This window comes from Dendrobates tinctorius, unplaced genomic scaffold (assembly GCF_039654945.1).
Source record: "Dendrobates tinctorius isolate UK_male_01 unplaced genomic scaffold, ASM3965494v1 ptg000182l, whole genome shotgun sequence".
Taxonomy (NCBI): Eukaryota; Metazoa; Chordata; class Amphibia; order Anura; family Dendrobatidae; genus Dendrobates; species Dendrobates tinctorius.
Window position 1 is genome coordinate 421,376 of NW_027361849.1, and position 13,552 is coordinate 434,927.

The following is a 13,552-nucleotide window of genomic DNA, read 5'->3' on the forward strand; positions in this document are numbered from 1 at the left end:
GCACGCCCAGGAAGAGGAGGAGCGTCGCAGCTGAGCGTCTGCAGGCTGGGGTTTTGCTAAGCTCCTGGGAAGGGAGGTTTTTTTTTCCCTGCAAGGACTTTCCATCTGCCCCCTTCCCGGGAAAGAGGACTCTCCCTGGGACTGAGCGCCGGGGCTGTGCCCCTGGCTCCCACCCTCCGGCAAGTCAGCTGGGGGTGGGGGCCTCATCCACCACCAGGAGGCCCAAGGCACAGCCAGCCAGTCCCAGGGATGGGGAAAAAGCGGACCCCAGGGGGCCGCAAGGCTCCAGGGTCCGGGACCCCCGAAGTGAAGGCTGTGGCGGGCCCTTCCCCCGGAGGTGCAGCAGCCGGCAGAGGTGAGGCGGGCCCCTGCTTAACATCTGGGGCTCCAAGGTTGCGGGAGAGCCGGCTACCACCTACACCTCCCGCATCCATGCCCACCTCTCCGAGTACGAGGAGGCCGGCAAGCAGCTCAGGAGACTCCGGGGTGAGTTGGAGGGAGCCCGGGTCATCAGTAAAAACAGGCTCCCTGCCTCAAAGAGAGCGGAGGTCGCCGCCACCGTCAAGCGGCTGAAAGGGGAGATTCAGGCCCTGGAGGACCGGCGAAGTACCATCATGGCCGGCAGTGGCCCCTTCCAGGAAAAGCTGCACAACGAGGACCGGTTCAGGGCCATGGCCGGTGGGTCTCCTGGGGGTTCAGGAGTCCCCATCCAGGTGGAGGAATGCAAGGAGGAGGAAGAGCAAGATGGCGCCCACACCACACCCGGGCCACCTCCACCTGAAGACCTGGCGGACACCAGCGTGAGCCAGGTAACATACAGTGGGATAGCCCCCCGAGCAGGTGGCCCTCCCGCTGGACTCCAGTAATGTGGAGGAAAGCGGGAGCGAGGGGGAGGATGGAGGGAGCGGGAGTAGTTCTGAGGGGGGCTGCCTCATCCTTAAACAAGTACAGCAGACGGAATCCCCAGCACGGTTTGGCACCCTGTTGTTTGGGGATGAAGTCTGCCCGGAGGATGAGGCAACCGGGAAGAGGAGAAACAGGAGGCGCAGGCGTAAGGCCTCTGAAGGCGTGGAGGAACAACTGGTTTTTGCTCCTCTTCCCGGGGCCCCTCTGTCCCGCTGTGTGGAACCCGCTACCCACCCCGGCTCGGGCCCTGTGGTGGGTCTGCAGCGAGGGAGCGGGGAGAGAGATGACTGTTGTGACCTGACTGTCGCATCTGGTGACAGTTCAGACCAGGGCAGCGACATGGAGGTCGGTGCTGGTTGTGGTGTTGGTGGTGGTGTCCAGGCTCAGCCCTCAGTGGCAGGGGGGGCTGGCCTGGCACCAGGTAAAGTTGGTACAGCCAGGGCCGCACCTCCGGCGGCGAGTGCTGGGGCTTCTGGACCCCCCACGTACGGATCCGCTAAGTCTGGATCTCTAGTGGGGGTCCAGAAGCCAAGGAAGGGCGAACAGAACATCAAGCAGCAGCTGAGGCGGTGCAAAGTGCTGGTCGCTCCCATGTCAGCGCCTGTGGTGAGAGCGGGGTCTCCGGCACGTCGACCCAAAAAGGGGTCCGTGCAGAGGGTTCCGCCGCCGCTGTGCGACGAGGGGGAGTGGCCGGCCTTGCCTGTCTCAAGTGGTGGGCATAGGGTGGCGGCGGTGGTCCGTGAGGGGAGCGTGGCCTCCCGAGTGTTGCCCGGCCTGCAAAGGCTGCGGCGTGCGGGGGGGCATGTCCTCCTCGGCCGTCGTCCCACCCGCTTCGTCTGCGTCACCCGGGGGGGGCGTTGGCCTCGCAAGGGGTCGCTGCTCTGCCCGTGGTGGCTGTGACTGGCGGGGGGGGGCGTGGCCTCAGCGGTCGCGGCTCCGCCCGCTGTGCTCGCGTCGCCCGGGGGGGCCGTGGCCTCGCAGGGGGCCGCGGCTCTGCCTGGGATGGCTGCGACCGGCGGGGGGGCGTGGCCACGGCGGGCCCGCTGCCCTCTGTTCCACCCACCCTTCCAAGTAATGCTGTGCTGCCCCCAAAAGCTGGCGGGGAGTTGTTGGGGTCCCCGGCCCACCTACCTTCATCTGAGGGTGCGGGGACTCTGGCGCTCCCTGGCAAGCCGGCGGCGGGGGTGAAGAAAAGTGCAGGGCAGGGAGCGGTGCCAGTGGCCGTCCCTGCCCAGAGTAATGAAAACTCAGCAAAAGAAAAAAAAATGGAGCTGAAACCAGGAGCTGCTGTTGCTCCTAGGCCCAGCCAGGACAGAGTGCATGATGTCATCAGCACTGAGGCATTTAAAGGGGCAGCAGCGCTCCTGGACAGGAGCTGGAGTAGCTCCCAGCAAGAGAGCTCGGGGCCCCCAGCAGGCAAAGAGAGGAACTGCACTAGTTCAGGAAATGTAGATAATGTAAATAATGTTGCTATGTTCACCAATTGTGCGAGTGAGAGTGAGTACGAAAGCGGAGTGGACATATTTGAGGAGATGTTTGCTGAAGTGAATGGTGACATGAGTGACATGGATGAGGGAGTGAGTGCTACTGTGAATGTGGGTGAAAGTGCTGGGGTGAATGCAAATAATAAAAGAGTGACTGGGAGGACGAATGAGGGTGCTGGCACAAGTGGTAGTAGTGGTGGGAGGGCTGGCCTGTCTGCCCCTCCGGCCGCGAGACCCCAACGCAATTATGCAGGGGCCGCGGCTGGGGGTCGGGGTGGTCCTGGGGGGGTCTCCTCGCCTCCGGGCTCCAGGGACGGCCTTTCGCACCGCCGTTTCCTGGAGGCTCTCAAAAAAGGAGAAAGGTCGATAGTGGTAGAGGGGAGGACAGTGGACTTGTCTTTCTGGATAGAGAGACACGGCCTTGCTGCCTTCCAAAACCAAAGGGGGGGAGGGACTGTTTGGTCTCTCCCCACAGCCGGGCAGGGGCCGCAAAGGAGGAATGTGGTCCGTCTTAGGTGGGGGGGCAGTGAAGCTTGTCCACCTAGGAGCAAGGTGGTGGAGCGCCTCCTTAAGATGGGCTTTGGGGCGAATGACCCCACTCACTTCAGCGCTAGCTGCAAGGTACAGAAATGTGCCTTGTGTGGTGGGGTAGGTCATCTGGCCGCCTCGTGTAAAGACATTCGGTGTCACCTGTGTGGTGACCTAGGTCACCCTCTCAGCCGCTGCCCTCGCTCCTTTTCTAATGCCGCTGCAGGCCCGGCGGGAGGAGTCCGTGAGGGAGAAACCTCTGGCGGCGCTCCTGCAGCTGTGGCAGGTGGTGGCGGAGGGGAAGGGGCTGAGGGACCGGTGAGGAAGGGCAATGCCAAGGTGAGGGACCCCTCGTACGTGCGGAGGCAAGAAAAACGCCATGGGGGTGGGGGGCAGGTGAAGTCTCGGGCAACCGGGTCGATGCCTGCTCCTCCCTCCAGGCCCGTGGCAAAAGCCTCTGAGGTCCTGAGGGAGAGTGTGGTGAGAGAGATCAGGAGGATGGAGAGGGAGGGTAAAGCGGCTGACTCGGACGGGTCCTCACAGTAAGAAAGTGTTGATGAGGAGGTCCAGGAGCAGCCTACAGCAGCGGGTGGCAAAAGCAAACGTGCCAATCGTAACAAATCAGGGGGGAGGAAGGCTGGTAAGCCTTCAAAATCTCCCCCGCCCCCGACCACCAGGGTGCGCACGGAAGGGCCCGCTGACCCCCCCTGATTGATCTCTCCAACCGGTTCAGCGTCCTCGGAGGCTCGGATGATGGGCCGCAAGACGAGGATGCTGGGCCGGGGGTACCACTGGAGGGTCCTTCGGGGGATGGTGGGGTCCGTCCCTCAGGGGGCAGTGTTCCTCCTGGGGGGGGGACAGACCTGGAACCCGGGGGCGAGGACACCGGGGGGGGGTGGGATGGACACAACGGGAGCTTCCCTGAAAAGGAAGGTGTCCGACCCCTCCCCAGGTGGAGGTGATAGCAGTCGTAAGAAGTTGGCCATCCAACTTGATCACCCATGATGGCGGAACCCACCCCGTTGACGCTGGCATCTATTAATGTTGCCAGCATAAAGTCAGATGCGGCTCGCTTCATGGCCTTTGATTTTTTCTTCCGAATTGAGGCAGAAATTTTATTTTTGCAGGAGACCAGACTATCTGACATGGGGGCCATCCATAAAGCACGAAGGGAGTGGAGGTGCGGGCCCTCATACTGGTCTCTTGCGGCCGAGCCGTATAGCGGGGTGGCGGTCCTTTTTAAAACCGCAGATGTGGAATGCAGACGGGTTACCGAGTTGTAAATGGGGAGGTGCCTGATCATGGATGTCTTCATGAGGGGACAAGAACTTCGGCTCATAAACATCTACGGCCCACAATCCAAGTGGGACCGCAAATGTCTCTTCCTGAGGATCAAGCCCTTTCTTTTTACGAGCCGACAGGTGGTCTTCGGTGGGGACTTCAACACCATTATGAGGTCCCGTGACCGGGGGGGTCCCGGAGATCGCCTGGCTTGATAGCGTCGCGTTGAATAGCATAGCCAGTGAAGCTCGCCTGGTGGATGTCCACATCCGGCACACCCCAGGTCACGGGGGTTTCACCTACCATAGGGGTAGCAGTAGGTCTAGAATAGACAGGTTTTTTTTGAAGGAGGACGCCATCTTTTCTGCTGTGTCCGCCGTTGAGGTGGAGTTCTCCGATCACTGTCTAATTTTCTTTTCTCTGAATGTTGCAGAGACTCATCGGATGGGAAGAGGGCTGTGGAAGCTCAATTCGTCCCTGCTCGAAGAAGCGGAGGTGAGACAATCCTTCGAGGATTTTCTTCAGAGCCAGGTACCGCTGTTGGATCTCTGTAGTAGTAAGTCAGAGTGGTGGGAGATCTTCAAAAAGCGGGTGGCGGGGTTCTTCCGTCAGCTCTCGAGCCTCAGGAGTCTGAACAGGCACCGCTTGTACCAGGCCCTGGGGAGGAAACTTGAGCAGCTTGTCTCGACTGGAGGTGACCGTGAGGAAATCTCCAGAGTGAAATCTTTGCTCAAGAGGTGTCAGTATGATAGACACACATCTTTAGTTTTTGAGAGGGACTTCGGGAAGTACCGCTCGCCCGACCCTTACAGAAACTGTAAGATGTCAGTGAATTGTAAGATGGTGACAGGACTGATCGACAGTACGGGGTCCCTGAACAGATTCAAATCAGGGATCCTGGAGGTGGTCAGATCCTTCTACTCACACCTCTTGGAAAAGAAGGATCTGGATCGGGACAGGATGTCAGCTTTCCTGGCTGAAACCGTCCCTGAGCCAGGGGGTGATCCCTCTCTTGGTGTTTTGGCAGAAGAAATCAGGGAAGAGGAAGTGAGACTGGCCATTGATGGGCTGCCAGGTCCAGATGGCTTAACATCCGAGTTCTATAAGACTTTTAGGGACTCCTTGGTCCCCCTCTTGACAGGGGTATTTAACGAGTGTCTCTCCTCGGGCACTCTTCCCGACTCAATGAGGAAGTCAGCCCTCATTATTCTGTCAAAGGGTAAGGATCCGTCCCGTATCGAGAATTGGCGTCCCATAGCACTTCTCGATACGGACCGGAAGGTTCTGGCCAAGGTGCTGTTTAATCGGCTGGTGAAGTTTGCACTCCGGCTCCTTTCAGGGGCCCAGCATTGCTCTGTTCCAGGCCGCAGTACTTTTAGTGCTGTGCTCGGTGTCCGAGAGTCAGTGGAGCAGGGTAGGGCAGGTCACTGGAGGGGGGTACTTGCTCTCATTAGATCAAGCGAAAGCCTTTGACCGGGTCAACCACGAGTACCTCTGGTCCGTCCTTTTGAGGTATGGTCTGCCTGGGAGACCGTTGGCGGGAGTCGGGATGGACCAGGCGGGCTCTGGGTCCTCTCTGAGGGTGGTGGCGTATGCTGATGATGTTTCCCTTTTCGTGTCCTCGAGAGGGGAGGCGGATTGGGTCATGTCGGAGGTAGTGCGCTACTCGGAGGCATCCGGGTCAATGATCAACCGGGATAAGTGTGAAAGTCTTTGGCTGGGAGGGGGAGATCCCAGGTTTGATCTCCCGGACACCCTTCCAGGGCCCCAGGCCACCGCCAAAATTCTAGGCATCGAATTTGGCCCCGGGGATTACCCCCAGCAAAATTGGGAGGGCAGACTTAAGATCGCCGCCCAAAAGGTGGACCAATGGAAGGGTTGGTCTTTAACCCTGAGGGAAAGGGTTACCCTGGCTAAAGGCTTTCTGCTACCTTTATTAATATACCTGGGCAGTGTGTGCATCTTGCCAGAACCTCTCTGGACACGGGTCTATAGCCTGTTCTTCCAATTGTTATGGGGGAATAGGCTTAACCTAATCAAGAGGGAGGTTACATACCGTACGAGGAGACTAGGCGGGTTGGGTATGGTCAACCCGGTGGTGTTTCTAGTAAACACCTTTCTTAAGACTAACATCTCCAACCTCTGGCTAGAGAGGGCTCCTCCGTGGGTAGTCTCCTGCAAGGGTTGGCTTTGGCCTTTCTTCCAGGAATGGGAGACAGGAGGGCAGGTGAAGGACCTACGCACACCTCATGGGCATCTCCCGGCTTACGCTACCCCGGTTCTGAAGGTGATCCGCCGGTGGGGTCTGGGAATGTGGGAAATCAGGACCATGTCGAGGCAATGCCTTGACAGGAGGGTCCTGTTGACCCATTTCCAGAAGCCCCTGGCCCTTAAGGATTGCCCAGGCCGGGATCTGGAGGTCGGGCTGGGGCTTTTAAATTCTAAGCGGATCCCCATGAAGTTTTGGGACTTGACCTGGCGTTGCTTCCACGGGAGGCTGTATGTAAAGGATAACTTGAAGTGCAGGAAATCCGATGAGCGGAGTTGTCACCGTGAGGAGTGTGGCGACGTGCTGGAAAGCATGGAGCACTTCCTGCTTCATTGTCCCTTTAATGCAGAGGTTTACAACAGGGTGGGTGCTTCCATACGTTGGCCGCGGCTGGCGTCCCTCTCCTACGCTGAGTGGGCCTATGGAGCGTTCAGATCCCTGGGTGGCCGGGACCCGTGCACTTTATTCCTAGTCAGTGTAGTGGTTAGGTTCTACACTTGGAATGCACGGTGCCTAGTTTCGACGCGGAAAAAAACCCTCCCAAGGGATGAGGTGGTAGGAAACATCTTGGGTGACCTGGTGAAGGTCCGTTCTTTGGAGTTCGAAAGGTTGGGTGTAAGGAAGGCCTCTTGGCTTTGGAGAGGCCTCTCCTTTTAGAAACGCACTCAAGGGAGAGCTAGCTCTGTGTGAATGAGGGTAGGGATAGCATAAGTTTCACTGGGTGTGTTAGGGACAGAATTAGGGGCAGATAGGGACAGGGAGGGACAGGAACTGAGGGACAGATAGAGAGTTAGTTATGATAAGTTAGGTAGAGTAGGGGCAGGTAGGGACAGATAGGGACAGTTTCTTTAGAGACAGAAGTAGGGACAGTCTTAGTTGCTGAGGGACAGGGTGAATGTGTTAGTGAGGGATGGGGCCTCCAGAACTCCTTTCCTGTTGGGCTGGTGCATGCCACTTTAGCTTTTTGTTTTGGAAGCATGAAATTTAATGGATATTGGGCTTGCAGGCACCAATCTTGGGCCTGTGGCAGGGTTTTTTTTTTTGGAAATGTGGTTAATACTGATTGTTTGGGTAATATTATCACTGGTTATATAAGCAGGTCGTATCTTAGGTGTATAACAAGTGTAGTATGTGCTTTTTGTGTATCTGTACATGTATGCAGTAATGTATGTATGTCGTTAGGATGGTGCTTTTAAAATGTATATATTATAGTTAGGGAAGGGGTACAGTCAGGTTGGGTGGGGGTTTCTTGTGGGGGGGAGGGGGGAAGTTTGGATCCTGGAAAGGACCCTGAGAAATCAAGGGCCGAAGATGAGAAGGAAGATGGCCTGGGAAGTACACCAAGGACCATGAGAAATATAGGAAACGTAGAGACGGGCCATAAACTTTCATGGACCTAGGTGTGGAAAAGGCTACGAACTTGTGGACTTGTGGTGTGGGTGGTGGAAAGGGGGGGGAGGGAAAAAAAAGGGGGGGGGGTTTCTTGCTGTGTTGAGGGGAAGTAGTTGAGGGTCTGCCAAGATGGCTGTTTTTTTTGTTTGAGGCAGTGGGCCAGGAAAAGTGTTTACTTTCCTGTTTTCAATCCAGTATATAGGAATGAATGGGAGCATGAGTGAAGGTGTGAATGGGGTTGAATGTGAAGGAATGGATTTTTGTTTGTTTTCTGTTTTTTGTTTTTTTTTTTTTTTTTTTTTTTGGAGGATCCTGCTGGGGGTCCTTCAGGCTGCAAAGCCTGGAGACTGCGCTATGTTCTTCAGAGACGGACTGTCCTAACCTTGCATATTTGCACAAGTTTTTTTTTTTTTTTTGGTTCCTGCTGGGGGTCCCTCAGGCTGCAAAGCCTGGAGACACTGCACTATGTCCTTCAGAGATGGACTGTCGTAAGCTAGCATATTTGCACAAGTTTTTTTTTTTTTTTTTTGTATGTCGGTGTGGTTTATTTTAGTTCATGTATCGTGGTTTTTGATTTCTGGAATGTTGTTTTTGTCTGTCTTATGTATTATGTATTGTGTTTTTGATATTTTTATAATAAAAGAGATACAGGCTGTAACTCAGGATCAGTAATGTAATGTATGTACACTGTGACTGCACCAGCAGAATAGTGAGTGCAGCTCTGGGGTATAATACAGGATGTAACTCAGGATCAGTAATGTAATGTATGTACACAGTGACTGCACCAGCAGAATAGTGAGTGCAGCTCTGGAATATAATACAGGATGTAACTCAGGATCAGTAATGTAATGTATGTACACAGTGACTGCACCAGCAGAATAGTGAGTGCAGCTCTGGAGTATAATACAGGATGTAACTCAGAATCAGTAATGTATGTACACAGTGACTGCACCAGCAGAATAGTGAGTGCAGCTCTGGAGTATAATACAGGATGTAACTCAGGATCAGTAATGTAATGTATGTATACAGTGACTGCACCAGCAGAATAGTGAGAGCAGCTCTGGGGTATAATACAGGATGTAACTCAGGATCAGTAATGTAATGTATGTACACAGTGACTGCACCAGCAGAATAGTGAGTGCAGCTCTGGGGTATAATACAGGCTGTAACTCAGGATCAGTAATGTAATGTATGTACACTGTGACTGCACCAGCAGAATAGTGAGTGCAGCTCTGGAGTATAATACAGGAGGTAACTCAGGATCAGTAATGTAATGTATGTACACAGTAACTGCACCAGCAGAATAGTGAGTGCAGCTCTGGAGTATAATACAGGAGGTAACTCAGGATCAGTAATGTAATGTATGTACACAGTGACTGCACCAGTAGAATAGTGAGTGCAGCTCTGGAATATAATACAGGATGTAACTCAGGATCAGTAATGTAATGTATGTACACAGTGACTGCACCAGTAGAATAGTGAGCGCAGCTCTGGAATATAATACAGGATGTAACTCAGGATCAGTAATGTATGTATGTACACAGTGACTCCACCAGCAGAATAGTGAGTGCAGCTCTGCAGTATAATACAGGATGTAACTCAGGATCAGTAATGTAATGTATGTACACTGTGACTGCACCAGCAGAATAGTGAGTGCAGCTCTGGAATATAATACAGGATGTAACTCAGGATCAGTAATGTAATGTATGTACACAGTAACTGCACCAGCAGAATAGTGAGTGCAGCTCTGGAGTATAATACAGGAGGTAACTCAGGATCAGTAATGTAATGTATGTACACAGTAACTGCACCAGCAGAATAGTGAGTGCAGCTTTGGAGTATAATACAGGAGGTAACTCAGGATCAGTAATGTAATGTATGTACACAGTAACTGCACCAGCAGAATAGTGAGTGCAGCTCTGGAGTATAATACAGGATGTAACTCAGGATCAGTAATGTATGTACACAGTGACTGCACCAGCAGAATAGTGAGTGCAGCTCTGGGGTATAATACAGGATGTAACTCAGGATCAGTAATGTAATGTATGTACACAGTGACTGCACCAGCAGAATAGTGAGTGCAGCTCTGGAGTATAATACAGGATGTAACTCAGAATCAGTAATGTATGTACACAGTGACTGCACCAGCAGAATAGTGAGTGCAGCTCTGGAGTATAATACAGGATGTAACTCAGAATCAGTAATGTATGTACACAGTGACTGCACCAGCAGAATAGTGAGTGCAGCTCTGGAGTATAATACAGGATGTAACTCAGGATCAGTAATGTAATGTATGTACACAGTGACTGCACCAGCAGAATAGTGAGTGCAGCTCTGGAGTATAATACAGGATGTAACTCAGGATCAGTAATGTAATGTATGTATACAGTGACTGCACCAGCAGAATAGTGAGAGCAGCTCTGGGGTATAATACAGGATGTAACTCAGGATCAGTAATGTAATGTATGTACACAGTGACTGCACCAGCAGAATAGTGAGTGCAGCTCTGGGGTATAATACAGGCTGTAACTCAGGATCAGTAATGTAATGTATGTACACAGTGACTGCACCAGCAGAATAGTGAGTGCAGCTCTGGGGTATAATACAGGATGTAACTCAGGATCAGTAATGTAATGTATGTACACTGTGACTGCACCAGCAGAATAGTGAGTGCAGCTCTGGAATATAATACAGGATGTAACTCAGGATCAGTAATGTAATGTATGTACACAGTAACTGCACCAGCAGAATAGTGAGTGCAGCTCTGGGATATAATACAGGATGTAACTCAGGATCAGTAATGTAATGTATGTACACAGTAACTGCACCAGCAGAATAGTGAGTGCAGCTCTGGAGTATAATACAGGAGGTAACTCAGGATCAGTAATGTAATGTATGTACACAGTAACTGCACCAGCAGAATAGTGAGTGCAGCTCTGGAGTATAATACAGGAGGTAACTCAGGATCAGTAATGTAATGTATGTACACAGTGACTGCACCAGTAGAATAGTGAGTGCAGCTCTGGGGTATAATACAGGCTGTAACTCAGGATCAGTAATGTAATGTATGTACACAGTGACTGCACCAGCAGAATAGTGAGTGCAGCTCTGGGGTATAATACAGGATGTAACTCAGGATCAGTAATGTAATGTATGTACACTGTGACTGCACCAGCAGAATAGTGAGTGCAGCTCTGGAATATAATACAGGATGTAACTCAGGATCAGTAATGTAATGTATGTACACAGTGACTGCACCAGCAGAATAGTGAGTGCAGCTCTGGGGTATAATACAGGAGGTAACTCAGGATGAGTAATGTAATGTATGTACACAGTGACTGCACCAGCAGAATAGTGAGTGCAGCTCTGGAGTATAATACAGGAGGTAACTCAGGATCAGTAATATAATGCATGTACACAGTAACTGCACCAGCAGAATAGTGAGTGCAGCTCTGGAGTATAATACAGGAGGTAACTCAGGATCAGTAATGTAATGTATGTACACAGTAACTGCACCAGCAGAATAGTGAGTGCAGCTCTGGAGTATAATACAGGAGGTAACTCAGGATCAGTAATGTAATGTATGTACACAGTAACTGCACCAGCAGAATAGTGAGTGCAGCTCTGGGGTATAATACAGGCTGTAACTCAGGATCAGTAATGTAATGTATGTATACAGTGACTGCACCAGCAGAATAGTGAGAGCAGCTCTGGGGTATAATACAGGATGTAACTCAGGATCAGTAATGTAATGTATGTACACAGTGACTGCACCAGCAGAATAGTGAGTGCAGCTCTGGGGTATAATACAGGCTGTAACTCAGGATCAGTAATGTAATGTATGTACACAGTGACTGCACCAGCAGAATAGTGAGTGCAGCTCTGGGGTATAATACAGGATGTAACTCAGGATCAGTAATGTAATGTATGTACACTGTGACTGCACCAGCAGAATAGTGAGTGCAGCTCTGGAATATAATACAGGATGTAACTCAGGATCAGTAATGTAATGTATGTACACAGTAACTGCACCAGCAGAATAGTGAGTGCAGCTCTGGGATATAATACAGGATGTAACTCAGGATCAGTAATGTAATGTATGTACACAGTAACTGCACCAGCAGAATAGTGAGTGCAGCTCTGGAGTATAATACAGGAGGTAACTCAGGATCAGTAATGTAATGTATGTACACAGTAACTGCACCAGCAGAATAGTGAGTGCAGCTCTGGAGTATAATACAGGAGGTAACTCAGGATCAGTAATGTAATGTATGTACACAGTGACTGCACCAGTAGAATAGTGAGTGCAGCTCTGGGGTATAATACAGGCTGTAACTCAGGATCAGTAATGTAATGTATGTACACAGTGACTGCACCAGCAGAATAGTGAGTGCAGCTCTGGGGTATAATACAGGATGTAACTCAGGATCAGTAATGTAATGTATGTACACTGTGACTGCACCAGCAGAATAGTGAGTGCAGCTCTGGAATATAATACAGGATGTAACTCAGGATCAGTAATGTAATGTATGTACACAGTGACTGCACCAGCAGAATAGTGAGTGCAGCTCTGGGGTATAATACAGGAGGTAACTCAGGATGAGTAATGTAATGTATGTACACAGTGACTGCACCAGCAGAATAGTGAGTGCAGCTCTGGAGTATAATACAGGAGGTAACTCAGGATCAGTAATATAATGCATGTACACAGTAACTGCACCAGCAGAATAGTGAGTGCAGCTCTGGAGTATAATACAGGAGGTAACTCAGGATCAGTAATGTAATGTATGTACACAGTAACTGCACCAGCAGAATAGTGAGTGCAGCTCTGGAGTATAATACAGGAGGTAACTCAGGATCAGTAATGTAATGTATGTACACAGTAACTGCACCAGCAGAATAGTGAGTGCAGCTCTGGAGTATAATACAGGATGTAACTCAGGATCAGTAATGTATGTACACAGTGACTGCACCAGCAGAATAGTGAGTGCAGCTCTGGGGTATAATACAGGATGTAACTCAGGATCAGTAATGTAATGTATGTACACAGTGACTGCACCAGCAGTATAGTGAGTGCAGCTCTGGGGTATAATACAGGATGTAACTCAGGATCAGTAATGTAATGTATGTACACAGTGACTGCACCAGCAGAATAGTGAGTGCAGCTCTGGAGTATAATACAGGATGTAACTCAGGATCAGTAATGTATGTACACAGTGACTGCACCAGCAGAATAGTGAGTGCAGCTCTGGGGTATAATACAGGCTGTAACTCAGGATCAGTAATGTAATGTATGTACACAGTGACTGCACCAGCAGAATAGTGAGTGCAGCTCTGGGGTATAATACAGGATGTAACTCAGGATCAGTAATGTAATGTATGTACACTGTGACTGCACCAGCAGAATAGTGAGTGCAGCTCTGGAATATAATACAGGATGTAACTCAGGATCAGTAATGTAATGTATGTACACAGTAACTGCACCAGCAGAATAGTGAGTGCAGCTCTGGGATATAATACAGGATGTAACTCAGGATCAGTAATGTAATGTATGTACACAGTAACTGCACCAGCAGAATAGTGAGTGCAGCTCTGGAGTATAATACAGGAGGTAACTCAGGATCAGTAATGTAATGTATGTACACAGTAACTGCACCAGCAGAATAGTGAGTGCAGCTCTGGAGTATAATAC